We start from the raw sequence: 27,750 nt of genomic DNA on the forward strand, positions 1-27,750 counted from the left end.
ATTTTATAGGAAATACTTAAAAATTATTTACATGATAGCCAAAATTATAATTTTGTGTTCTAGGCATTGTGCTTTCTTCAATCTGCTGCAGCTTTCAAACTGTGTATTAAATATGTAATCTATGTTCTGACTCAGTTGGTGTTGAGTACATCTGAAATATACATCTAAACTGTTCTTCAGTTGATGCTTCTGACACACGGGGGTGTGGGATTGTGAGATTAATAGTAATTTTCTTGCAAAAGGAAAAAAAAAATATTTTTGATTCTAATCTCTTTGCTGTAAATGAAAAACTAGGATATATTCTTGTTGAGACAAGCCTGATACACAATGTAGGTAGGTAGGATTACATGATGCTAGAAGAATGTTTCCATGAGGCTGAGACTTAATTCTTACAAGTTACCGAGCATCTGTGAGATGCTCCATCTTCCTCCGTTCCAATTTACATTATTGCTACTCAGTACAGACCTTAAATGCATTACCAAACCTGAGAAGCTGATAAATCTGTTACAAGCTTGTTTTGGGGCTATATTTCCATGGTATAGACTTTTTAAAGTTGTCTTAAAGCAATGCAAAGAATATACTTTTTATCCTGAGAATTATCAAGTGCTTGGCTTGTTACCTCTACTTTGAAAATGTGTGGTATATATATATTTTTACGTTAGCTGACAGAGTGTTTTTTTTTGAAGCAAGAGTGGGCAACTAAGAGTACTTCTTTCTCTAAGAAACTTGATATTGTACATGAAACAACCATTGTTTAGATCACATTTGTAGTTTTGTGAGAGTTATGTATTACTACAAGAATCTTGACAAATGCTACACAACCTATGATCAAGAACCATGTTTGTGTGTACAAATATTAATCATGTACTTAACACTTCCTGAAGCATGCTAGAACTGCTGACAGTCAAAATCTGATTTGATGGTGTATAGAGTTTGCATGTTAGAAGTTAACAACAAAACTTAAAGGGCTGTTAATTAAACATAATTATGCCTTGGAATAAGGAATGAAGTATATGAGAAGTATATTCAGAGAAGGGGAATACATTTGATATGTAGGAATACTAAAATTTGGTTTGCTTATAGTCCCAAATGCATTGCAGTAATGTTCTTAATGGGATGAGTACGTTTTTCTTAATAACCTCGACTTGATATCTTGGGAAGATTATTCCAACAGATCATTCACCTTTGCTCTGTTTTTAAGACCATATATTTTCATGGTGTGTGTTATTAAGAGGTTGTGCTTTTTTCTGTTGAATTTTAGTCCTAGACCTTGTTCTAGACTCAATTTTTTTTTTTAATTTCTACCCTTTGAATGTTCAATTTTTCTCTTTTACTGCATCTTTATTTGGAGGAGTAATAATGTATGAATACACACTTCTGTAAAATACTAAATTGTCGTCATGAAAGTTGTTTTCATTTGCTGTACTCATTTCTTTTGCCTGAAATGTCCTGTGGCTAGCCCAATCCATTTCTTGGGAAATGGAAGAAGGCAATGATGTTTGAGATAACATTGTTTTTATTCGTTCTTCCTGTGACAGTTAATTGTCACAAATCTGGATTTTTCCATGCTCTAAGTCTAGATGGTGGGCTGTTCAGAATGCAGTCTGCCATTTAGTTACTCTTTGCCTATTTCTTTTTAAATGCATTTTGGGATCTTTTTTTGTTCGGATGCCATTAAGATATTTGCCATCTGCTGTAATGTAGTTTTAAAGTATCTTATAAAACTAACATGTGCACACATATGTACAAGGAATATTCATATAGTCAATACATTTCTGTAGGTCATTTGACTGCACAAACATTTACCTTAAGAGCTAACTGTGCATTTCTGCAAATAACACATGTGGCTATACAAGTGTTTCACTGCAACTAATAATAACTGAATCCAATGTCTAAGAAAATAAATTAACATATGTGCCTCATTATTGATTTTAATCACAGCCTTGCTGCTGCTACTGCAGCTGGTATTTCTGCCATTCAATATGAATGGCTAAGAGCACTGGCCACTAGCAAAATCTGTTTAAATTGTTCATTGTAATTCTGATGTGCCCTTCTAAAGGCTTATTATTGACTGTGCTTTGAAGATGATGCCAAGAATCTCAAAACAGCTGATTCTTATTTTCTGTTTCTCTGAAATGTTTCAGTTATGTTCCTTTTTCTTCTGCTTCTTCATGAGACAAGTATAGTTTGATACACTACCCTCTGAATGTGGCAGACTAAGGGAAAGATTTTCTTATGGCAGTGGAACAATAGTTCTAGTACTAGGTGTAGAACTCTTAGAGCATGGCATAAGGTACAAATGTATGGTATCTAATCTGTGAGAACTTTACTACTCGGAGGGGGTGAGGGACAGGCAACTGAAAGTATATGTATACTTCAGATTGAATAAATCCCTTGAACAGGTAGGGGGAACCATGAAAGGAGTAGATCTCTAGAAAAAGGAAGAAGTAACACAGGTAACACGCTTGATATTTTTCCTGGCAAAATTCCTCTAAACTTCTACTAAAATGTACAGTCTAGCTTCCAAGGAGAAAGGAGAAATATATGTTCTTCTCAGAATAACAAACTAGTAGCATCAAGCACTGAACAACTCCAAACTGCCTGTTTGAAAATGCATCACCCTTGTGTTTGACTGCTGCACCACAGAAGACAGTTCAGTCTTTGAATTTGTCTGGCTCTATAAGAATGAGAGTTAAAGTATCTATTCTCACAGGACTAATTGTCATTGCTAGTTGTGATGATCCACCACTCCTTAACACATCTATTTTGAGGTTGCTTCTCTTGCACTTGCCCACCATTTACTCTCTGCCTGCTTGCCTGTCTGAATTGTAAAATCTTGAAAGGATGTTATACATAGCAACCATCAAGTAAATTAAGACTTGTAGGTTTCTATGGAAATTCTAGGAGTTCTTTTAATTGTTTTCAAGTATTTTTTCCATAATAATAATAATAAAGTCGTTTCCTCTTTTAGTTTCTGGTAGGTTTCTACTTCTGAATTAGGGTGGAATCCCACAAAGCAAGTTGCCAAAAAACAGGGGCCAGATAACTCTTACTAAGCCAGATTTTCCATAGATCCACTGGTTAAAGTATTTACATAAACATGCAAGATCTTTTTAGTGTTTTCTCCCCATATTCATAGCTTTTGTACAACCTTCAAACTTCTTTTGTTTCTGGTTTAAGTCAAGAAGTTTTGGGGGGTTGTCTTGGAAACAAGTAGGCCATCTGAATGGTGGAAAAGCTGGAATTTCTCTTGTAAAACAGACAGAATTGAAAGAACTACTAATCACTGTTCTAAAGAGCCTATATAAGAAGGAAGAAAGCAACATTTCATTATGGAGAACTATGTTTTAGTTGAACTTCTAAGTATGTTCTGGTTTTGACTTAGAAGACTACATAAACATACAAGTAACAATTTGAAATTGGTGTAGAGGGTAGGTGCAATTTGTGCAGCTTTTTGATAAATAACTAAATGTGGTGCTTAAAAAAAAAATGAAGAAAAAAGTAGCAAGGTTTTGCAGATTGCTCTGTTATATTTCAGTGCTGGCCTGAAATAACCTGCTTTTCTACTGCTGGTATTTTGTGAGTGGAACTGTGCCAGATTCTGGATTGATCTTTCCCTTTCCCTTTCCCTTTCCCTTTCCCTTTCCCTTTCCCTTTCCCTTTCCCTTTCCCTTTCCCTTTCCCTTTCCCTTTCCCTTTCCCTTTCCCTTTCCCTTTCCCTTTCCCTTTCCCTTTCCCTTTCCCTTTCCCTTTCCCTTTCCCTTTCCCTTTCCCTTTCCCTTTCCCTTTCCCTTTCCCTTTCCCTTTCCCTTTCCCTTTCCCTTTCCCTTTCCCTTTCCCTTTCCCTTTCCCTTTCCCTTTCCCTTTCCCTTTCCCTTTCCCTTTCCCTTTCCCTTTCCCTTTCCCTTTCCCTTTCCCTTTCCCTTTCCCTTTCCCTTTCCCTTTCCCTTTCCTCTTGAAAAATATCCACAGAGTACTGTTTTATTTTTATAGTAAGGTCTAGCTCTTGCTGTCACAGGTGGCAAAGTGTGTACCTATTCCTTGTTAGTCAGCCAGTGTTCTGCCTTGTGTTCTGCACTGTCTGAATTAATTACTACTAAGGCATATTTTCCTCATTTTGTCTTATGATTATTCCTTCATCTGCCTGGTGTCTAATTCAGCTTTTCACATAACTATGATGGCAGAAGTCCAATGTTCAATTAAGGTGCATCTCCTGTTAACTAATGGTTGAATTCTGTGTTTTGTAGTCAAGTCTTTAAAGTTTGAGATGCTCTAGCTGCTCTGATTCAATTCCAGTCATCACAGCTCTTTCTCTCTTTTGTCCTTATGCCTTTGTTAAACCTTAATTTCAAGTGCAGTTTTGTTCTTGTGGTTGAAAAGGGGTAGCACAAAATACCTGTTGCATTGTAGAACGTCATGGCTTTTTCAGTGTCTGTGTCACTGTCTCCTTTAGGGTCTTAATACCACTTTTGACTTCTTATAAATTGCACATACAGGAAGGATATATTCCTAAAAGAGGGGAACAAGTTGGCAATTCCTGGTACTGTCTGAAGTTCCTCGATATGATTGTCAACATCAGATCTTATTGGTAAAGTAACCTGAGATCCTTTTGCTCTTATGGTTGTTGCTAAGATTAAGTATTGCAGAACTTAAAATAAGGGGAAGCTGGAGAGAGGTGTTTTTTTTAATTTCTCTCCATGGTTTAGTTGAGCATTCTGTCAAGAGATTGTTCCTGTTGATCCTTATTTTCAGTTAGACTGGACTTAAGTTTCATAAGTGTCCTATATGGGGACATTTCAGTAGTTTGAAATTTAAGCCTTAAGCATATGGAAGTGAAATACTCAACACTATACATGTACCGAAGCTCAGGTTCTGCCCTACAAGAAATCAGTATGTTGATATAACATACTACTTCAACAACAGTGCTACTTGGACAGATCCTTGTACTTTAGCATAGCTTGTAGATAAAGTTTGTTGTTTCACTCATATGTTTATAAATGAAGTGCCCTTTTTCAGAAGGGCATTTGTACTGATTATTAGGATTTTGTCTTTTGCCATTTAACTTTTGATTTCTATACCAGTGCATTGATGCGAGATCTCAGCTTAAGATCTTGAAAGTAGTCAAATGAATGTAAATTGTATGTTAGCATACACACAATGGTGAAGTCAATTTTCCTTAAGATTGGCAATTGTAGGTTCTACTGTCAAGATTTCTCTGCGATGGTGTTACGCTTTAAAAAAACAAGCAAGCAAAAAAACCCAAAAAACCAAAAAAACTCTTCAGGCTTTTATATAACTGATGGCTTCCCAGATAAATTTTGGGACTTCTTAATTGTAAACAAAGAAGAATCTGGTCAAACTTAGGTAAACTACTGAGATAATTTTTAGATTTTTGTGCTATCCATAACTACTCATATAAAAAAAAATATATATATATAGTTTAAGTATGCATATTTTCCTGTCTGAAGTGCAGAAATCAATTGAAGAAAATGAGTTTTCAATTGAATAAGGAATAATATGTTAAAATATATAGGCAAGTTTTCTTTTCTGCATGGTTTTTGAATTCCAATTTTGTGAGGTTTTGTCATGGTTTAACCCCAGCCAACAACTAAGTACTACCCAGCTGCTTGCTCACTCCTCCCTGGTGGGATGGGGGAGAGAATTGGAAGGGTGAAAGTGACAAAACCTCTAGGTTGAGATAAAGGCAGTTTAATATGTAAAGCAAAAGCCACACACTCAAGCAAAACAAATAATTCATTCACTCCTTCCCATTGTTGGGCAGGCGTTCAGCCAACTCCAGGACATCAGGGCTCCATCTTGGAAAGACAAACACCATCACTCTAAATGTCTCCCCCTTTTTTCTTTCCCCAGCTTTACACGCGACTGTGACATCATGTGATGTGGAATATCCCTTCGGTCAGCTGGAGTCAGCTGTCCCAGCTGTGCCCTCTCCCAGCTTCTTGTGTATCCACAGCCCCTGGTTGTGTGGTGTGAGGAGCAGAAAAGGCCTTGGCTCTGCATGAGCACTGCTCAGCAGTAACTAAAACATCCCTCTATTATCAGCCCTGTTTCCAGCATAAATGCAAAACATAGCCCCACTCCAGCTACTATGAAGAAAATTAAATCTATCCCAGACAATGCCAGCACAGGTTTAGTTTCAGTGGAATGTAAAGTCAGACACGAGGAGTTCCTTATTTCCTTCAAAACTATCTCAATTAAAGCAACTTTTAACATAAGAAATACATACTTTAGAAGCTGATGTAGGTCGTTCAAACATTTCAAGTGATCCCTGAAACATACAGGTACATTAGTTGTGTGACTGAATTTGAAGATTGTATTTTTTTTTTGTCTTTTAAAATCTTCTGGTGTAGAGCTCCAAATTTATTGTTAAACCATTTAATTGAGAGGTCCTTTCAACCTTGTCAAATTTATGTTGCATGTTTTGGGGACAATATTGTTTTCATAATTCTTTAAAATATTATTTCTTGATCTGTTGGACTTCCTGATATGAAGCACTTCCTGCATGAAGCTGAGATAATACATGGGTTTAGACCTATACAAAGGCCTGAAACTCTAGTTCTTCATTATTTGCCTAATAGTCCATGTTATTTCTTTTCTACTAATGAGTAAACACTGGGCAAATGAAATGAATGGGTTTTTCTTTCCCTCTCTCTGTTCTTTGGATATTGAAGAGGCATGTTGTATGGCTACAACATAAATTTTCATGTCATCACATAATTTCCAGTATTGTGCTCAACCATGAGAAACTAAAATCAGCTTCAAAACCAGTTGTTGATTCTGTAAGACAGGTGCTCACATCATCACAATACACATGCCAAAAAAGGCCCAGTATGATTGCACAAGCACCGAGCTAGTTCTAAATAAATCTGCTCCCTAGAAGTATTCTCTGACTGTAACATTTTCCAGTGGATTTTTATTTTCAGTCATGTCAACCATAGACCGTCTTATGTAGAAAATACAGAGTTCTGATATTACACTATGTAATGATACAGTTCTAGTTTTTGTTGAATATGTTTTTGTGACTTACATAGGTCAAGATCATTGAAAAGCTGAATAGAAATGATGTTATCCTTTCCTTTCACCTTTTAAGAGCTTTTCTGGACCCGTATTCAATGCCTTGATTTTGTTAGAAATAGTGATGAACACACTCCTAAAGCCAAGCCAAAAGAGAACCGAAAGCACCCCAAATGCAAAATAAAAACTTCAGTTGTTCGGCTTATTGAAACATAATTCTGTGCCTGTAAAATGAAAGACAAGAAAGATAACAATTAAATCATCCATTATGAATCTGAGGAAAAAATCTTAGAATGTCAATATGACTAATGAAAGCACTAGTTTAAAAAGATCACAGCCTCATTTAGACTACTCAGTTTACACTCTACTTCTTGTTTCCTATGCAGGTATTACAAAAGTCCTTTAAGAAAAGCATCCTCACTGTATTTCTAATTTCTGTGTCGTATCTCCCATATATTAGTATGAAATATATACAGTATTTCTATGTAGCTACCTATTTGTATTTGTAACTTTTAGAGTCTGATTTTTCTGTCACACTGTGCCTATATAATTTACAACAATTCTGCATCAAACAGCAACCCAATTATTAAATAAAAGCATTTCTTCACTAGTTTTCATGTGTCTTCACATTCATATAATTAATAGTACCAACTAATGACATTATTTTTTCTGTTTAATATATTGGCCTGGTTAGAAATCTAAAAGGTGCATTTGGAAAAATAGCTGTTTTATTTAGAAGCATTGTATTTATTAAAAATAAGTAGATTGTTTTTTAAAAAATTGTCTGTGTTAAACATATCTTCAAAACTTCTTTGTTTTCATTGAATTAGAAGGCTAATTAAAATGAGGAAACAATGCTACAACACTTGCCGCTTTGAAAATTGAATCACTGACATCTGAATGTGTTTTCATGCTTATATGTTTTCATGATTTAGAGCTAAAATTGATATAAGAAAATCCTAGAACAACGTTTTTGTAAGCTCTTGCTAGGAAAGGTTTCACTCAAATCTTCTAGTTAAAGCTGTCAATATCTATTTTGTTTCAGCTCATAGCACAAAGATGAAATTTTTACTCAAAACTCTGTTCAGATGAAAGTGGGACATTAAGAGTTGAATGAGCACTACTGAAATTGTGAGGAACAATGTTTAAAATAACTGACTTTCAGCTTTCAGGAATTTTCCCGCTTCCTGAGTTGTGGGGTTTTTTTTGTTTGTGTTTTTGTGTTTTTGTGTGTGTGTGTGTTTGTTTGTTTGTTTGTTGGTTTTTATTTTTTTGTTGTTTGTTGTTGTTGTTTTGTTGTTGGTGGTGTTTTCCCCCTCTATCCTATTTTATTTTTATGAACTCTCAGTGCAATACATGGAAATACTCAATGTTTAAGTGACTGAGATGTGTGAAGGAGCACTCTAGCCTACATATTTTAATTTCATCTGCATCTGTTTCAAGGCTGTCAAATCTATTCTTTTTTTCTACAACAAACCAGAAACTAGGTGGTTTAGATCCATATGTAATTACACACAGTAATTGGGTGTAATTACATGTAATAATATGTATCAATCCTACATAAAATCTTGGCTTCACAAGCATTAAGTCCATATGCCTCTGACTTCTAGGTGTGTAGATTTCATCTTGATACCTGCTTGTAAACTAGGATGTTAGATTTTTGTCCCTAATTCTTCTCTAGTAACATAACTGTAATCTGACTTTTACTACTTCTGAATATAATACTGAATCTTTGAACATGCTCCCTGCTGTGGAATTAAAGCTCAGTCAATGCCTTATAATGGATCTACTGTCTAACAAATAATACTTGATAAAGGCAATTTAATTGAATTTTGTTATTAGAAAATTATAAATGCGCATTGAAGTTTTTGTGAATTTAAACATATGATCAAATGGAATGTTAAAGTTTCATGCCAGTTTGATTAAACATAGGCATTCCCTTGGTTCTATATGTGGTTTTGCACTGAATTTTAAATATTTCAAAAATACATAGGTGATGAATTTGAACACTGTTGCTGAGGATACATAGAACTGCTCTCAAATTACTAAATCACACGGAACTTAAACCAAGGCTCTGAATGCACTATATCATAACTTTAACTTTTGTTGTCAAACTGAATTTTAACTATGTCTTTAGCCTAAGCAACATTTACCTCTGCCTTCCTTCTGTCTTGTGCTTTTGGTTTACCTGAAGTTTTGTGATAGAAAACTGAAAGAGCAAAGAACTTGGTGCATGACAACACAGGTGTTAATGTTGGTTAATGGGAGAAAACGTAGTACATACTGGATGCAGCTATCCCATTTCAAGAGTACAGTGACAAACATGAAGAAATTAGAGTAATGGTCAACTCTTCAAGCTTATGGAACATGTAGTATTATCCCTATGATAATTTACTTTCCTACCTTTAAGTGTTATACCCTTTAGAGAGGAGCCGTGCTCTTGAGATAAAGACCCAGAGATTTTGATTCACATATCATGAGTAGCCTTCATTCTGAATGTAACTTCTAGTTGAAAATGAACAGCAGTTACAGCTATCTGCCTCTTAACACCACAAGCTGTCTGGAAAAAAAAGATCTTGCTTCTCCCAGTAGCTGTCAGCACTTAAAAGGCTGAGGTGGTAACTAGGCATTTTAGCATCTCCCTAACTGGAGTAATTGAGCATATAGGGAAAGACTTGCTGGATAATGAGTCTCGATCTCTTCTGGTATAGAAATTGATGGTGTTCTCATGGAACTTACCTTACTACATAAAGTAAACCAACATATTTTGAAACAGTTTCTCTCACCATTCTAGATACTTTGTCCTAGGACAGCTAGGAGTCACCTTCCCATTTCTAGTCCCAATTTACTACTTCGGAGTTTTTTCACGCTTTTCCCACTTACAAGACTTCCTAATTCCTAAATTTTGTTTATTTGAAGGAATTCAGAGAGACCAAAATTTTCAGTTTGTATTCCTTTTATTAATAAGCTTTTTAGGTAAGTTTCAAACTTCAGAGGTCTTGCTGCTTTTTGTTTAATAATGTTAATTTCATTAACAAATATTTCTATAGTAATTATGTGGAAAGAGAGAACGTATTGAACTATTTCAAAACAAACCCCAAAATCTTACATCCTTTCACATTTGAGACTAAAGTTTAAACAATTTTTTTCCCCTTATCAGTGATTATTATGGTTAACATGGATTCTTTTTGCACTTCTCTTATGATAGTTTGTAATCTTGGTAAGTATTTCATACTATGCAATTTTCAAAATTTGATTACACAAATGCTTCATTAGCTTTGTATTTGCACATCAGATATTGGCTGGTTTACTGTCCACTCTGAGAGGTGCTTCCTGCTCATTTCTAACTCTGGTATATTTATTTTTTCCTATTTTTTTTTTTTAGTGCTTATTGTGATTCACATACTAGAAAGTTCTGTTTATGATGAGTACATGATGCACCAAATACCAGCAGGATTAAATAATTACTATCCTAAGTACTTTGCGGAATAGACTTACATTACAGTATCACAGTATGTTTGGGATTGGAAGGGACCTCAAAAGATCATCTAGTCCAATCCCCCTACTGGAGCAGGAATGCCTAGGTGAGGTCACACAGGAACATGTCCAGGCAGGTTTTGAATGTCTCCAGAGAAGGAGACTCCACAACCTCCCTGGGCAGCCTGTTCCAGTGCTCTGGCACCCTTACTGAGAAGTTTCTTATCAAATTTAAGTGGAACCTCTTGTGTTCCAGCTTGATCCCATTACCCCTTGTCCTATCGTTGTTTGCCACCGAGAAGAGCCTGGCTCCATCCTCGTGGCACTCACCCTTTATATATTTATAAAGATTAATAAGGTCAGCCCTCAGTCTCCTTTTCTCCAAACTAAAGAGACCCAGCTCCCTCAGCCTTTCCTCATAAGGGAGATGCTCCACTCCCTTAATCATCTTTGTTGCCCTTCGCTGGACTTTCTCCAGCAGTTCCCTGTCGTCTTGAACTGAGGGGCCCAGAACTGGACACAATATTCTAGATGGGGTCTCACCAGGGTGGAGTAGAGGGGAAGGAGGACCTCTCTTGATCTACTAACCACCCCCCTTCTAATACACCCCAGGATGCCATTGGCCTTCCTGGCCACAAGGGCATAGTGCTGGCTCATGGTCATCCTGTTGTCCACCGGGACCCCCAGGTCCCTTTCCCCTACACTGTTCTCTAATATGTAATTTCCCAACCTATATGGGAACCTGACTTACATTCTTTTGGAAATATGTAACTACATATTTTTGGACAGAGGCCAGTACGTTTTGGGGGTGTTTGTATGTGGTGGAGATAAAGAGATACAAGAGAGAAAGAAAGAATAAGGGGCACTAAGTTACACTTACGCTGGTGGAAGGCTGACGGAAGAATATAAAAATGGAGGGAGGGAAGTAGATAATGAAATTTAAGAAATGTTAAGAATAGCAGAATAAATGAATGGCGGAAAAATGACTGGAAATGCTCAACATGAACGTATAGTACAGTGTTTTTCTCCTTTTAACTTTTTTTTTTTTGATTACTCTTGCTCTTGATTACTCTTAAAGTACTTCTGTAATTTCTTTTTTTTTGTGTGTGTGTGTGACAGCTTCTCTATGAGAGATTTGTAAGCTGGCCTTTCAGTGCTATTTGTCTATTTTTGTGCAGGAAATGCTTTTAAGTGGCCTAAACTGACACTTTAAAAGTACAAGGGTTAAAAACAGACAGAAGAAATAAAAAAACACCAACAAAAGAAAACACAAAATCAAACAAAAAACCACCACACAAAACTCAAGTAAAATCCCATTTCTTTGATCTGCAAGTCATTCAGAATCTGCACATAAACCCCAGATTTCAGAAGAGAAGACCTGAATTTGCTTGTTGGAAGTTTACATTAGATTAAAATTACACCATCCATCACATGTTGAAGGTTATATTCTACTACTAATGTGTGTGAAAAGCTCTCTCAATGACAGTCATGTCCTGAACACACTTGTTTTGTGGACAATACCTTCTACCTAAGGGGGAAATATTTCTGGTTTTCTACTGAATAGGGAAATATGGTTCAATGTAATGAAAATTTGCTACGTGGTTTGCCATTAAGCTTTTTGTAGTACATAACTGGAAAAAAAACACAAGTTCTTTCTAAAGTGGTCATGATAGCTTAGAGAACTTTAAATTCATCTTTTGCTGTTTTGTTTTTATATGCTATCTGGAAACTGGAAAATATTTTAGTTGAAGTGTCCCATATTTCCTTTTTTATGCTAGTTTCTGTTCTTCAGAAAAAAATACAGTGTCTAGGGACAGAATATTACAAATAGGAACAACTGTTGCAGGAATGTGTGTCTCTTGGTTAATTCTTCATGGCATGGAAACAGTTGTACAGGTTCTCTTCCTAGTTTGTCTGTTTTGTTTTTGTTTGGTTGGTTTTTTTGTTTAGAGAGGTGAAGAATAACTACTTTGACAACTAAGTCCTTCCTATTTCTGCAGAATGCTTAACATTATTTTCAAATTCAACTCTGCCAATGAGGCTGCTAAGTTACAGTACGTCTGCAGAAAGGCAGCCATCTGCTAGAGTAAGCAGCTAATGCTGTAGCCTTATCGTTGCGTAAAATAAATGTCTAAAAATGGATGTATGCATTTGGGTGAATTGTGTAAATTCCTAAGCAGAGAATCCTTCAGAATCTCCCTATAAATGTACTTTCCTCATAACTTAGTGTGTCAAATTATTTGAATGATGCGTGGTAAATGAAGAACCTATTTGAGCTCACTGAAACGAGACAGATGAGTTAAAATAACTGGTCTTCTATTACACACAATACAATCAGAGTGTATTTTCTTGCATTTAAAGTATGAAGCTATGTTCTCGTAGCTGCGTAGTCTTGATCTTTCTGTGGAGTCGCGGTGGAGCAGAGCAGCGGCCGCCGCGGTTTCTCCAGAAGGTGGTAGCATCGCTCCGTGGTTGCTCAGAGCAGCGGGATCCTCCGGCTGCAGCTGACTGATACACAGCTCCTATGTTACTTACAGCCCTTTATTCACATACATATGCTTGGAAGCCATACTTCTCTAGTATATTTTCAAATATGGAAAAGATTTCTTTGTAAGTTCAGGATTTTTTTTTTTTTACAGCTTTAGAAACTGATTTGTTTATTTATTTATTTATTTATTTATTTATTTATTTTCCCCTTCATTTTTGTTGCATTACAAGCCAATCTGCAGGATTTTTGCTTTTGATTCAGTACTGGAACAATGAATGCAACATGCACATGAAATAAATTTATGAAATGCAAACCCACAGTTCAACAGTAGAAGTAGTTCTGGAGGACTATCTGTTTGGATTTGGGCTCCAAAGAGGTGTCACCCTGTTATGCAAATGAAGAAGCAAAGAAAATTGCTTGTAGGAGCATGTTGCACACATGCACTGCACAGAACTGCTTTCAGCCCTGCAACCTGCATGCAGGAGCAACAGGGCTGCATGAAACCTGTCAAGGCTGACATAGAGGACCTTTCTCTAGGATGGGGAAAAACTAGTGTGGTGTCCCTAAAGCTGTGACACTGAGAAGGCTGAGCCTGTTGTTCAGCCACTGAAATTTAAGGGGATGAAGCTGCTTTCTGGTTTAATTCCTACCATCTGATTTATGACTGGCAGTGGTTGTACCTGCCTGTCAGTTAGTCCTGACAGCATATCTTGGAGTAGCAGAATGCCTTCCCGGTGGACACGGTGCACCAGACAAAATGTTAGTTTTCCTTTTGCATCTACTTAAACCTCACAAACCTAATAATAAGCCTGATATTGTCTTATGTGGAAGGCTTAAAAAGGAAATTCTTCGTATTATGAGGAAGTTGTACTAAGGTAACAGGCTGTCTGCGGATATTTCAAGAGAAGAAAAAATAAAGAAATAAGTTTTAGAATATGCAAATCAACAGTAGTTCAATAAAATCAACACTATTATAGTATAAGGTAATCCCCTATACCTACGAATAAGACAGAAGAAAATTTAAAGCCAGTTACCTTGATTGAGGATTATCTAAGGAAGGAGAGTTGTAAGTAGCCTTTTGAAATGCTGAATTTGGAAATGAAAGAGTAAGGAAGGTTCTTGGCTGTTATTATGGAGAAGTTTCTAGATGAAAAAAAACAGTCCATTTCAGAATCTTGTGCACTAGGTAGTTGGTGAGTATTAATGTGAATTAGCCTTTTTCTTCAAAGGGCATTAAGTAATAAGGTTTCTCCAGACTCAGCAGGGAAGTTACCTCCAGGGTGCTGAGGAGTGACAAAGTAGATGGGGAAGGAAAGGGCTTGCAGCCTGGAGCCAAACCAGTGCACCTTGCGTTTAGATCAGGTGGAATTTGGCTGTATGGAGGCTGTTGTGGGCCATTGCAATGATGCTGGAAAGCTTTGACTTTTTAAAAATTGTAGTGCTGGCATAACAGTGGACTTTGAGGCACTGACTTTCCGTGGAGAAGAAGCTGTAGACTCTGGCTTCTACTTTTCCTAGGTTTTCCTCTCTTCTTCCCACTTTATTGTTCTCTTGCAGCATGAGTTCAATAGTACCAGAGTCTCATGTTTCTACCTAATGGGGCAGCTCACAAAAATAGTTGAAATAGCAAAGCAGAGTTGAAATAGCTAGGCTGGGTTGCATTATATTTCTGCATTATGTTTTTCCAAGAAAGCTTCAAGTATCTGCTGCTTGCCGAATCAGTCTTCCCTACTCTGCATCACCTGCTGCTTTCCAGAATTTAAAGATTAAATGAACTTTATCTAAATCTCCTTCTGGTGGAAGATGTGTGTAAATAGATGTATTATAGACCTGGGTGGCAGGTGATGCAGGAGTGTATTTGACAACAGTAATCGTAGCTGTTTCCTTTGTTACTAATGGCTTCAAGACAGACTTCCTTTTTGTTAATGTTTCTGTCATCTGTCAAAATTAGAATGGGAAGTTAAATCAAGACAAATTCCTGATGCATACAAATCAATAGATATTAGTTAATAACTTTACAATTTCCATGAAAAAGCATCTTCCAAGAAACTCGGGCTTTACTTCTTCATCTCCTTCCCCAGGGGATTCCCCAATGACGCCAAATGCGCCTCTGAGGAGGCGTCTATTCTGAAGCTGCACAGCCAGTTTTCCTCTAGATGGCAGGACCACTTCAGCATTCACAGTAGTAACTGAGTTACTGCTGCCCCTGGTCCTGGAGGTAGTACTGACGTTTTAGTCACTGGGAGAACTTCATATGGTGAATGACTGGAGAAAGGGTAGGGAAGAAAAAGCTTATGAGTAGTTTGTATGGAGTACATACTGAGTGATGTATCTGCCACCTGGAACTCTGATGTTTTCCTGTATCCTTAACCTGCTCTAAAGACATGTTGTCTGCCATAAAAGAATATACTGAATACAAGTTATACATATTCAACTTCTTCCTTATGTGTCCACAGAACATCAAAGACAAATTTCATGTGAAATAAAAATGAAATCTCTCCTATAATCTTTGTGTGTTACTTTGCCTCAAGAAAAACTGGCTATGGCAAGGTATTCTAGCAATCAGTGGTGCATTTCTCATGAGTGAAACAACAGTGGGTTCAACTTGTTGGGCATATAAATGCATGTCCCTGTTGTTTGCTTATTTTGTCATACAGTAACAACTTCACATAAGCAAGATCAGTTCCCTCTGCACCTTCACTCCCGCCTTCCTTTTTTACTGTAGCAACAATTTTCTTCTATCTTGTATAGAGAGAAATAACCTGCTGGGATAACCCAGGGAGTCTGTGGTGAAACTGGGATTTAAACCTTTTGGCATTCAGTGGCAGTTAAAGGTTTTAAGCAAGAAACTAGTCTTGTTTATTTCCTTTCATGTGGGGTTATTCTTTATATGTAAAATGCTGACAAACATTTTTGAGATGTTCTCTGAAACAGCAAAACTGAAGGAAACCATTTACTCAATACAGTCAATCAGGAGGCTTGGTTCAGGGTGCTCAGTACAGTAGCATCCACATTTTATAACTATGTGCGTCTATGTTGCCATTGAAGGAGGATTTTTTTAAACTTTTGGAATGATTTTAGTAGTGTTACTGCAGGCTGTACTTGAAATTATAACCACTATAGTCTGTTTTGAAAAACAAAAAAGAGGAAATTAAGAAATTCAGTGAAGCAATCTGTGAAAGTGGCACAGGAATGCCAAAGTGATTTTGCTAATGTGCTATTAATAGTCATGAGAAGCTCTGAAATGACTCAAACATCATCCAGGAATTTGAACTCTGTTTTGATTGTGATCATGTATTTGTATGATATTTGGAGCAAATTAGAAACTCATTTGTAGCTGGTACTTTGCTGTCCTTACTAGGATTAAGTTAATGTTAAGTCTCATGACAACTGGGCCAGGGGTTATATTCTGTTTGCTTCTATTAGCATTAATTTAAAAGAGGGGTTGTATATGGAAACTGATAAACTTTTTCATCAGAGACAAATAGTTGAAAAATGTAGTTTTCCATTTCCTGATACTGAGAAGTCTCTAAAGCATAATAATACTTAGGCCTGCATAATTTATAGCTCAGCATATTCCTAAAAGCTTTCTTGAAGCTCAAATTTCTGGATATTTCCTGGAAATACAAATTGAAAACTATACTTCCAGTTTCAATCTAAATACCCTCCTGGTATCTTCAACAACAAAATCATGGCTTTATGAAGTTAATTTTCCTTGCCAATGCAGAAAGAAATATCCATTATTTCTGTAATATGATAGTGGTAGAAGCCTTTGTTGCAGTGGCTTGTAAATGTGATTCAGTTTACTAGTAAAAATGTGATTTAAAGAATTGTATTAATAATACTGTTTGATTTTTGTGACTTGATTAATACAATGATGATGATTAGCCTATGTAAAGAAGAAACTTTAAACACTTTCACATCCATTGTTCAGATAACATTCTCTGTATTTATTCTCTCTTATCAACTACACTAAAGTTTTGATTGTTTAAAAAGGGTTTGTTTTTTATGAGGTCCAGAATAAAATCTGGAAGTAATCTGAAGATAATAGCAATTTTTCATTACAATTGTTTTCGAAGACCTCAAAGACAGATACATGTGGAGCACTACCTTTGGCAAGTCTATGTCAACTAAGCCCACCTGCAATTTTTTTTCTTCCTCTTTGTAATAAATATTTCATATTTGAGGTTGTGTTACGAAAAACCTTTCTGAAATTCCTATTCTTTAAACTCTTAATGAAATATCACAGAAATAGCTGTGAAATATTTCCTTTCAAATTATTTTGTATACCTTTTAAATGCTTACAAACAATGTCTGAGACCCTCATTTAAATGGTACCATGTAATACAGGTAAATTTTTTCATCTTAAGATGCATTTTGCTTATTTGAAAGAGCCAGTAAAAATACTTTGTTAGACATCTAGAAACCTTGGTTCAAGCCCTAAAGTAATTGGAGAAAGAGGAATATGCTGCTTTCCCTGGAAAGAACTGATGTATTCAAGCTTAGAAAGGCAATCACACTGGAAAACTTGCAGAATATAAAAACTTATTTAAACCAAACTCAATTTCTGTTATTCAAAATGAGTTATCTCTTCAAATATACCAAATGTAGGCACTAAATACATAAAGACACTTTAAGAAATCCATATGTAAATACTAATGCAGTGAAATTCCTGTTGCCTGTGCATTACTATGTTGGATACTGATGAAGTGACTATGCAAATATAGTGACTATGCAAGGATTGCAGATGAAAATGCTAAGGCAACTAATTAATGTCATCAAGTTACACACAGAAAGAGGTTTATTATGCACCTTGGCGAAGTTGTAGAAGACTGCAATGTCCCCAAGTCTTTCACTTGCATAATACAGCTTAAAAATAGAACCAAGACTAGAAAGGCAACAATGGCAGCATTTTCACTTATATATAAAACAAAAATTAGGATGGTGAAAGTAATTAATAGCATATTGAAACCATTGCAATGGTGCTAATATTTACATGGATGGAAAGCTGCTGTTGTAACAAACCAAACAAAGTATGGTTTAAATTACAAGTTGCTAAAGTTTATGTAATTCAAGAATGGCTCTGGAGTCATTCTGTTTCTTTCCAGAAATGAAAGCAAGCATACACAGAGTTTTATCAAATCAAAGTTCATATTCAGTACAACTAGAGTGCGTAAAGAGAGGAGAAACTTCATGAGGTTTTAACTCCTCTGTATGAACAAGCATTTAATAAAAGGACATGGGAAGAAAAACAAAGATGCAATGTGCTCATGCTAATGTAAGAGGATAAAATGAATTAGAGGAATCATGTTAAGATACAAGTGTTTCAAGGGGCTTATTTTGGTTCCATTCAGCGCATCCTCTAAGTATCCTTGTTCATCTTGAAAAACTAAGAAACACAACAAAAAAGGAGAGGACTCAAGCATTTAAAGTGGTGTTAAGAAAAAATTAGAAGCTGTTTGAGCTATGAGTTTTAGTAATTTGAAGGCCAAAATAACTTTGTGGATCTTTCAAATAACTGACTATTTTTGTCATGGACAATAGTTAATAAATCAACTTTTATATAAACATTTTGACTACTAGCAGAATGTTTAATTTGAGCAGCATTGGCAGGCTTAATTTCTGACTGATCCATTTGGAAATGACTCATTATAGACAGAGTACCATATTGAAGTGGTAGGCTATGAACATGCAAAGAGCCTCACATGTGTAAAGCAGTGATATCATCTTTCTTTACATTTCACAAGCTTATTTTATAAATTAAGTTGTAATTTTATTTCTTCAGCTGACTACTATGTAAAAGCAAAGTGGTTACAAACTGGGTCTAAAAACTGTATATCCAGCCTTCTGTGCAGCTTGCAAAAGAGACAGTATCAAGAATGACAGAAAGTTTTCAGGAGCCCAGCACTTATCCAAAATGTCTGAGACAATTCTTTCTTCCTTTGTTTATCACATTATATTAATAGTAGCTCTCCAGCAGGCTGGAGGTGACATGGACGAGCTCTGCCCTTCTAACACTTCTATTCGCTGTACTTATGTCTCTGTTAAATGCCAGCCTAGTGTCACTGCCACTCACCAGCCAAGCCAACAGAACAAGGGAAAACCTCTGTCCCTGTGGTGTAGCACGAAGGGCTGACGGCTCCTCTGTGAGCTGCACAGCTCAAAAGCACAACACGACTAACACCTCGTCACTGCTCATGCTGTGTGTGCCTTTTGTACCACCAGTTACAGGATGTGTTGGGTTTACTTATTGCTGGTTCACAAACCGTGAGCTTGATCAGATCCTGCGCTTGGCTGCAGGGGAGTCTGGGTCCTTGACTTGGAGTGTATGCGAAAGCTCTTTAGGAAAACTTAAAAAGTCTTCAAAGCTTTTTTGTACTTTCTATGTACTAATATTTCATTTTTTAATAGCTTCCTCTTACTCTTTCCTTTTAGTTTTAATTTTCTTAACAATAGGGTTTTTTCTGGTTCTCTGTATTTTTATTCTTTTTCTTTGTATCTTCTTTTTCTCCCTGACCCCTTCTGTTTTGTTTGCCTTCACTCATCTGGTTTTAAAATTGTGTATTTATGTATGTATAAATGGCTAGCACTGAGCTTCTCAGAGAGCATGAACATCTCTTCAGAGAACACAGGTAATATTTTAAGCTTATTATCGATCTTATCCAGTTAAACTTGTTGCTCTGAACAGTTCTAATGAAATGCCTCAAAGACATCTATTTAGGAGGCTTTTGTTTTACGAATCCCTCAATTTTAGGTCTATATTCTATTTAAATAAAATAATGCATCTGTTCTCAAATACCATGTTATTGACTTTTCTGAATCACTGGCAGTTGAATAAAATAGATTATTTTTTAATGCTATTGTGACTCCTTTTCATGGTGTGAAATTTGATTTAAACTGAAGTTTTATACTGCAGATCTCTTAACAAATATTATTTCTAGGTACCACATTCTTCTTTCTTTCTTTTTTAAATACAAGCCTTTGACAGAATGGACCAAAACAGTGTCATATCTGTAAACTACATTCTAAAAACATAATACAACTGTCTCTTAAATAAGTGTGTTATAGAATAAATATTTGACTAAAACTAACATGAAAAAATCACGTATGATGAAGCTCTACTAGAATACGAGTCACATCAGGGCTGAATTTTAGTATTCATAGAATGCCAAATCTTTTCATTTGAGTGTGAACACCTTTATCTTAAGTAGGCTGCTTTGTACAATATTACATTTAAATAGGAGAGCAGATGTTAATAAAAGAGCTGTTTTCTCTGAAGGTGTTGAATTTACAACTATTGTTGTTTAATCTAGTATGAATATAATGGAAAAAATTGTGAAGTAATACTTTGTTTTGACAGTGAGGAAGTGTTTGTGGAAGTAGGTATCCATATTGACCAAGAATTCATATTTTGTGAGAAGCTTGAGCTGGGGTGGAGAAAACCTGTACATATTATACTAAGCTTTAAATGGTGGCCTTTGAAACTCTTTAAGTGCAAATATGACCTTAATTGTAATGAACTGTGATTAAATAATGGTCTAGGAGGAAAGCAAGCTTAGCCTTTATTCTAAAAATAAAAAGTCAGATTCCTTTTCAAGGATTTTTTTTTTTTTTCCAAACTGAGAGTTACCTTCTAAGTGTAATTCAACATGCAAAAGGAGGAAAGATTATGTGCATTGGAACAGTCATCTGCTTCTCCTGAGGCATTTTTTCTCATCTGTTAGTATTACTGTGATTACCTAATAAACAAAGAATAAATCATAATAAAAAATAAAATACTTAAGAGATTAAATGAAGCAGTATTAGAGTTATGGAATAATTGTATTAATATAAATGTCAGATGAAGCTATGGCATTCTTGCTGACAAAACTGTTCATTCTTACACCCTCAACCAGTTTGATTTAAGAGATGAGGCAAAACTCTAGAAATCTATGTTGGATCTTGACCAGCAATTACAGTTTCAGGAAGACCAGAGGCAACAGGAGTAAATATAACTTGATTGCTAAATCGTAGAGCCTTTGACAAGAAAGTACATAGTCTATGTCAGCGTGCTCAGAGTTGAACTGAAAATCACATTTTGGTGAAGGTGATAATTTAGGAAGAATGTCTTTGATGTTAGGATAAAATACTGAAAAAAAAACCTGTGATAGGAGATTGGATGTGCTTTTTAGCTATTCTCCTGCTTTAGCGGTGAAGCATCTTGGTGGGAGATGTGTGATCAGCTTGTACCGAGCGCAGTGCTATAAAAGTAGACCATATGGATCCCATTGGATTGCTCTCTGTTGCATATATCTGCTTCAGGCAAACTGCAGGGCAGGATTTATATTCCAGGAAATAAGGACAACAACTGAAAATGTATTATTAAAGCTAGATTATTATAAAGTTAGTCTGGGCAAGCTTATCGAATGGAGTGTGGATTCTGAGATGGCAGCAGTGGAAAGACTCACCTCTGAGAGTTTCTCCATATCACTAGGTCAACTCAAACTGTGTTGTAAATGGAATTTAAGATCACACAAGTTGTCAAGCCAAATACAACTCACTACAAAAACTCACTTTGTCACTAGGAGCCTGTTACTGGTAAAATACATTGGAAGAAGACAGAATATTTAATAAAAACAAACAAACAAACAAAAAAACAACAACATAAAAAAACCCCAACAACAACAACGAAACAGCAGTTGATCACTCAGACCTACAAAAAGACTTTTTACTTGGTTTTTAGCAGGATGATCTTCAGTTGTGGCAATAAGTATGTTCATCAACAGCAATTGTTCCATTGAACAGGGCTGCTCTGTTTGAGGAAAGAACCGGAAAGATTATGGAACTTATATTTCTTGCAGTGTACCACTGTAGCAGTTTGTCGAGTTTGCCTGTTGAAAGGCTCTGGGAACAGTTTTGGAAGTAGTGGCAATTTGGTAAATACCTTATAGCTCTCATACAAGAATGTGTTGTGAAATTATGTTGTGGTGGGGATTTTTTGTGTGTGTGTGTGTAATCACTTGGAATATATTTTTTGTTTAAATTGTTTCTGTTTACATTTTGTAAATATTCAAATGGAGAATAATTATTGAAAATAACACTACCTGCCTTCCCCAAACAAAAGAACCTCTGCAATACCCAATGACCAAACACTAAACAAATCCTGAAATTTAACAGAGAGAACAATTTCCTTGATACATAATGCAGTTTGCTTTGGTTTTTCACATCAAAGAGAACAGTAAATTATTTTAGGTTAGTTTAAGTCTTTCCCAGTTGCCTAAAAACTAGGAATTCATCACTATGCAAGAGAATACAGCAATAGGGCAAAGCATATATGATGTTTTCTCCCTATTATTCTGCTGCTCAGGTAGGTCTTGACAGATTTTTGTTTTCAATAACTGCAGCTGCATTTTTTTTATTTTTCCCTTTTTACTGTAAACTTGTTTACTTAATGTTTAAGAGATACTGGTCTTTTGGCATGGACAAGGCAAATTTCTTCTTGGTTTAACTATGCCTTACATTAACTGTTTTTGGTGTTTCTGGTACTGTTTTCTCATGGTTTATTTTGGTGCCTTGCTTATATAGGAAAAGACAATAAATTACTCATGCTGGGTGATTCTGTGCTGCTTGTGATTTTACAGGCATTGAGTCTTTCTCTGTTTCAACATGGTACTCTACTCTATGTTTAACAAAGTGATAACAATCCTTTTGTTTTTCATTCCAGTGGGTAAACAGTGATAGACAAACATAGATGCTTTTGCAAATGTAGGAGTGGTGTAAAAAAAACCAACCCTTTTTAGGCTGCTAATGTGTATATGTATAACTACTCTGTGTGGGAAAAATAAAAACCAACAAAAAATCAAAAAACCAAACATAATACTTTGTAACTGCATTTGTGGAAGCATAATGGGGAATTCATGAATATTCAACTACTTCCAGTTATAATTTCATGTATTTTTAGACTAATGTTAATAGTTTTCTATCATTAAGTAAAGAAGCAAACATGTTTGTATGACAGTAATTCTGGGAATAAAATCAGAAGGATTTGAAACCAAGGCTACTTGAGGAGATTAAAGTGCAAAATATATATTTTATATATATATACATATATATAAAATAAAGTGTCATTTAAATGCTTGTCACTGCCTTTTCAGCATGATCCATTAATTCTGTTTAAGACTAATAATGCTAATGTCCTAAAATATGCTTAGCAGCAGCGATTCAGTTCTTGACAGATTTCTCCTCCTTCTGTTTTTCTTGCCTTATGAGCTATGTGTAATAGTAGAGCAGTATTACACTTGACCTGAACTTGTGTTCGTTTTGTGAGTACGTCCGTGCAGCAGCAAAGTAAACTTGACAGCTTAATTCTATGTTAGGGGAATATTTGTAGGGATAATCCTATTCACACTGCAGGATAAGGATGCCCTGCTAGTTGCTTCGGCCTATAAAACCATTAGCTTTAAATTGTGTGCTGGCATCGTGATCTTCTTAGCGTGTAAACCAGCTTTTTCTTAGCAGTTTGTTGGTGGGAGTGGGTAATTTTGTGATAAATTTTCCTAGCACATGCCTGTGTTTTTTTAAAGTGTATTTGACAAATACATAGAAAGCAACAAAATCTTCACTTGAAATTGATTGTCTGATAGAAGACACATGATATTATGTCTCAAAGAAGTAAGTGGTTTGGATTAAACTACATTTAATGACAAAAAGATCAGCTTGGTGTGGAGGCCTAAAGATAATGGTTCATATGGCTTCATGAACGAAGGCAGAGAGTAATAAGTAGACAAAACATACTTTAAGATTTCTCTTCTGTCTCTGATTAACTACCTTACAGTAAGTCAGTATGACTCCCATGTGCTTACAAAACTTATATATGTAGTTTAGTTTTTGTTTTTCATTATGCTTTCCTATAGATTCTGATTGGAGATGGATCTAGTAAATAGGTTTTGTTTGTTGTTGTGTTTTTTGTTGTTGGTGTTGGTGTGTTTTTTTTTTTGTATACTGACCTTAATACAGAGAAATTCAGTCCTTAAAAACAAACATGAGTCTGTATTTTAAAGATAAAAGTACAGAAAAGAACAGCACGTCTCTTATAAGTGTAGTGATACCGTATGTTCAAATAAATCTAGTTCCTTTTTTTTTCTCAGTATTTATAGCTGTTTTTTGGAAGAGCAAATGGTAATAAACTATCTCCTGAGGAGGAATTTCTAATTGTTACTGCTCAGCAGTATTAATTTGTGCCTGAGGGATGATCTCACATGGAGGGCAAGAAGGGGTTAAACTGGGCAGAAGAAGGAATGCCAGCGTCAGACCAACTCCTTGCAATGGAATTAAATTTCCCTTAGTGACAAGATATGTGGACCATCTTGGAATGCAAGAGCTCAGGGGCCACCTTCGGGCAACAGAGCTGGGGTGGAGGATGGATCCAGGCCTGGCTGAGGTGCCCCATGCAACTGCTCTTTTGGGGCTGGTACTAGTGGAGATAAGGAATCTGCTCGTGAGGCATCTTGGCAGACGACTCCATGTACAATTGTGCGTTGCAGTAGAAGTCTGCTAAATGTATTTAAGCACAAACTTGTGTTTAATTCACTTCAAGGAGCGCCATAAAAATACACCAATACTCCTCTATGTTATCGAAGGCAGAAATATGTTGCTTCATGAATACAGACAGTGTAACTGAAATTTCATAGTAGTATGTACCTTGTTAAGATCTTGCATGCACTATGGCCCTACTTAATCTTATCTAGAGGAAGTTGTTCTAGTTTCTCATGTGGAAATAACAACATGAAAGACTGACAGAGTGAAGCAGTAGATGGGGAGTGATGCTTGTGTCCATTTTCAGTGTTAAACACTGAACAAAACTAGTGTTTTTTTAAATGGCAGCTGCGACTTCACTTGGTCTCCAAATGATGCAGCTAAATATGCTACACCCATGTCCATGGACAGTCAGAACAACCAGTCTGGCTCCTTTTGCACGTGTCTGATCTCTGACGGTAGAGGGAAGATACTAACACAACTTGAGCCTTTTGTGGGCACTACTCATGGCATACAGTATACTGCATATTTTTTTTTTTGTATTTACCAATTTATTTTGTACTGCTATGATCCTTGTATATATAGACCCAATATACTTCATGTTTTCCCTAGTGTAGCTGCGAATTGTAATATTGAATTCAATCAAATGTGAGCCTCCCAATCAATCTGAATTCCATTTAGATGTTCAGTAGAAAGAGTAAATTAAATCTTTGCCTGCTACCTTGCAGAGACAGTCCAAAGTCCAGGCTTTGGTGCTCTTAATTTCACAAGCTCGATGGAAGATTAAACTGTGTCGAACTTACATACACACATTGTATTAAAGTCAAGACTTGCATGCCTACTACATTTTTAAGTGCTTTCTGCACGATAATTCTGAAGTCTTTTTACCCAGACCTAGACTCAAGAGTTAGTTGTGTCTGTTGGAACAGAAGTTCTGTAGTAGCTTCCTGGTTTTGCAAGGTAAAAGTCTCTTTAGCATAGCAGAAGCTTGAAGAACTGGTAATAAACACAAGAACCAGTTAGAAATAACCAGGTGTTTGTTTGTTTGTTTGTTTTTAAACAGTCAGGGGAAAAAGACTGGATTGTGATGAGAGTTAAGTTTTGCTTTGGGATTAACAACTGCTCAATGTCTAGGAAGCTTTGGGAAGTGGACAGCACAATATGAATATTTTCAGATTCCCTGCACCGGATAATTCTTTATTTTCTTTTTCTATTCACAGAACAAATACTGTTCTGGAAATCCAGTAGTATATAAGAAAACAAACAGTTATTTCATTAGCAATGCAGGAAAAGTTAGAAAAAGGAAGCAGAATTGAGAGATAAAGAGGGGAAAAAGTATGGCTGCAGTGCATGAAATTAAAAACCTAAACCAGAAAAAAAAAAATCCTTTCTTAGCAAAGGATTCTGCTTTTTAATGTCCCTGACAACTAGTAGGTGATATGCTGCAGATTAACACCTGCTGAATTCATTTTCCATGTGTGCAGTGTCTTTTAATTGCAGTAACATCGAGATACTTGATTTGTGTACAAAAAATGTAACTTTTTTCACATTTGTTTTTGTTAAATTTATCAAAGTGTCGTTCAATGTTGTGAGTGGAGACTCCTTTCTTTTTGACATAGCAGAGTATTTTGGATAGTTTTGTCAAAGGTATAATGACAAAATTGGTGTTTTTTTTTTTTTTTTTTTTTTTGTTTTTTTTGTTTTTTGTTTTTTTTTGTTTGTTTTTTTTGGTTTTGTTTTTCTTTTTCCAGAAAAAGAATAGTACCTGTCTCTTTGTGATGCGCATACAGAAGTTGTGAAGCTTTAGTAGTGTAGTCCAAACGCCAAACCACTTAGTTTTGCCATGTGACCTGTTTCAATATAAAGATTAGTGGACAGGTCTGTGTAGTTTTCCATGGTTTACAGTGCATAGTAATGCTCATTATGGTAGATAGCAAACTATAAGCACGGTACACAAACTTTCAGTGAAGTGCTCAGTTTTATCGAAATACTTCAAGAGGTTAACTTGCACCCCTCAGAGCAAATTTGTTTTTGTAAGGCCACATAAAATTAATGATATTCTGCAAGCATTGCCAAATAATAATAATGTAGGAATAATATCTGGAAGTATTTAAAGTTGTATATCAAAATAACATAACTGCCATCATACTACAAGAGAGTGGCTGGAATAATACTGATCTAATGAGGCGATATTCCCTTCTATTTTTACATTTTATGATAAGCGTATGTGAATGTGCTTGTGAAAAGAAAGTGGGGAAAATGAGACACGCTTAAAGGAAGGAACCAATTTTTCAAAATATAGAAAATATCACAAAGACTTTGTGACCATGAAGTTACAAAAAGCTGAGAGGAAATATAACCCTTCATGCTCAGTATTCAGACTTTCTTTGAGCCTTGTGAACATGAAGAAGACTTCAAGGAGTAGTCTTCCTGTATTCGAGATCCACACATGAATGAGGCAGTGTAAGAGAAAGAAGATTGGCAAAGACGATGCATTTTTGCCTACTTTTGTATAAATTCATATATCTGGTGCATGTAAGCAATTATTTGCCCTTGAATAACTTACCAAAAAGTTGCAGAATCCTTTCAAATACATTTCCAGCCCTCATTTTTGTCAAAGTCAAAACCAAATATCAATTAATTGCTAAGTGAGTGTGAATCAATACTGTGATGAGTGTTTTGCTGATAGGTGCTCTGTGCGATATGTTAGACCTAATAGAGTCTGTAGAACACCCAGATAATCTAGTTAAGCATGTCTAAAGTTGGTGCGGAGCCCATAATGTCCCTTTCCCTTAATTACTTGTTTGATAGAATGGCAGTGCCTAAGAAATCACTAGTGTCTAGGAATAAAGAACAGACTTTCCTGAATGAAAGTCAACCTGTACTGAGCCAGCCATAGCAAAAAGCAGTAGGAAGAGGGTAGGTTTTCAGAACCCAGGGTTAATGACAAATACATCTGAAAACCTTGTAAATTAGACAAAAATTGACATGATTTCAAATGTTGCACAAACTCGCTGCCTGACGTAAAGAGGAAGGTATACCTGGCATGCTGGATAATAGGGAAATACTCATCTTGTACTCCCCTGTTCTCTTTCTGTAGAAACAAAGTTTTGTCAGCAGTCAGGAATAACCACAGTAACTTCTGACAGGCTGATGTCAGTTTACTGACTTGAAGAGGTACTTATGTGGATTTTAAAGTACTTGTGTTTAATTTGATTTATATGGGAGGAAGATCT

General features: G+C 35.9%; 1 long non-coding RNA gene across 2 annotated transcripts in view; it reads left to right on the top strand.

Annotated features, from left to right (window-relative positions):
- LOC135579390 (uncharacterized) overlaps nucleotides 1-27,750 on the top strand; it is an 87,964-nt gene that overhangs the window by 15,981 nt on the left and 44,233 nt on the right. Inside the window, exon 3 of one of the 2 annotated variants that reach the window (XR_010472390.1) lies at nucleotides 5,872-7,645. The exons of the other annotated variant lie outside the window; for it this stretch is intronic. This is a non-coding gene — a long non-coding RNA (uncharacterized LOC135579390). Of the gene's footprint in view, nucleotides 1-5,871; nucleotides 7,646-27,750 lie in introns of those variants that run through there. 2 annotated transcript variants of the gene reach the window in all.

Source organism: Columba livia, chromosome 4, assembly GCF_036013475.1.
Source record: "Columba livia isolate bColLiv1 breed racing homer chromosome 4, bColLiv1.pat.W.v2, whole genome shotgun sequence".
NCBI classification, from domain to species: domain Eukaryota; kingdom Metazoa; phylum Chordata; class Aves; order Columbiformes; family Columbidae; genus Columba; species Columba livia.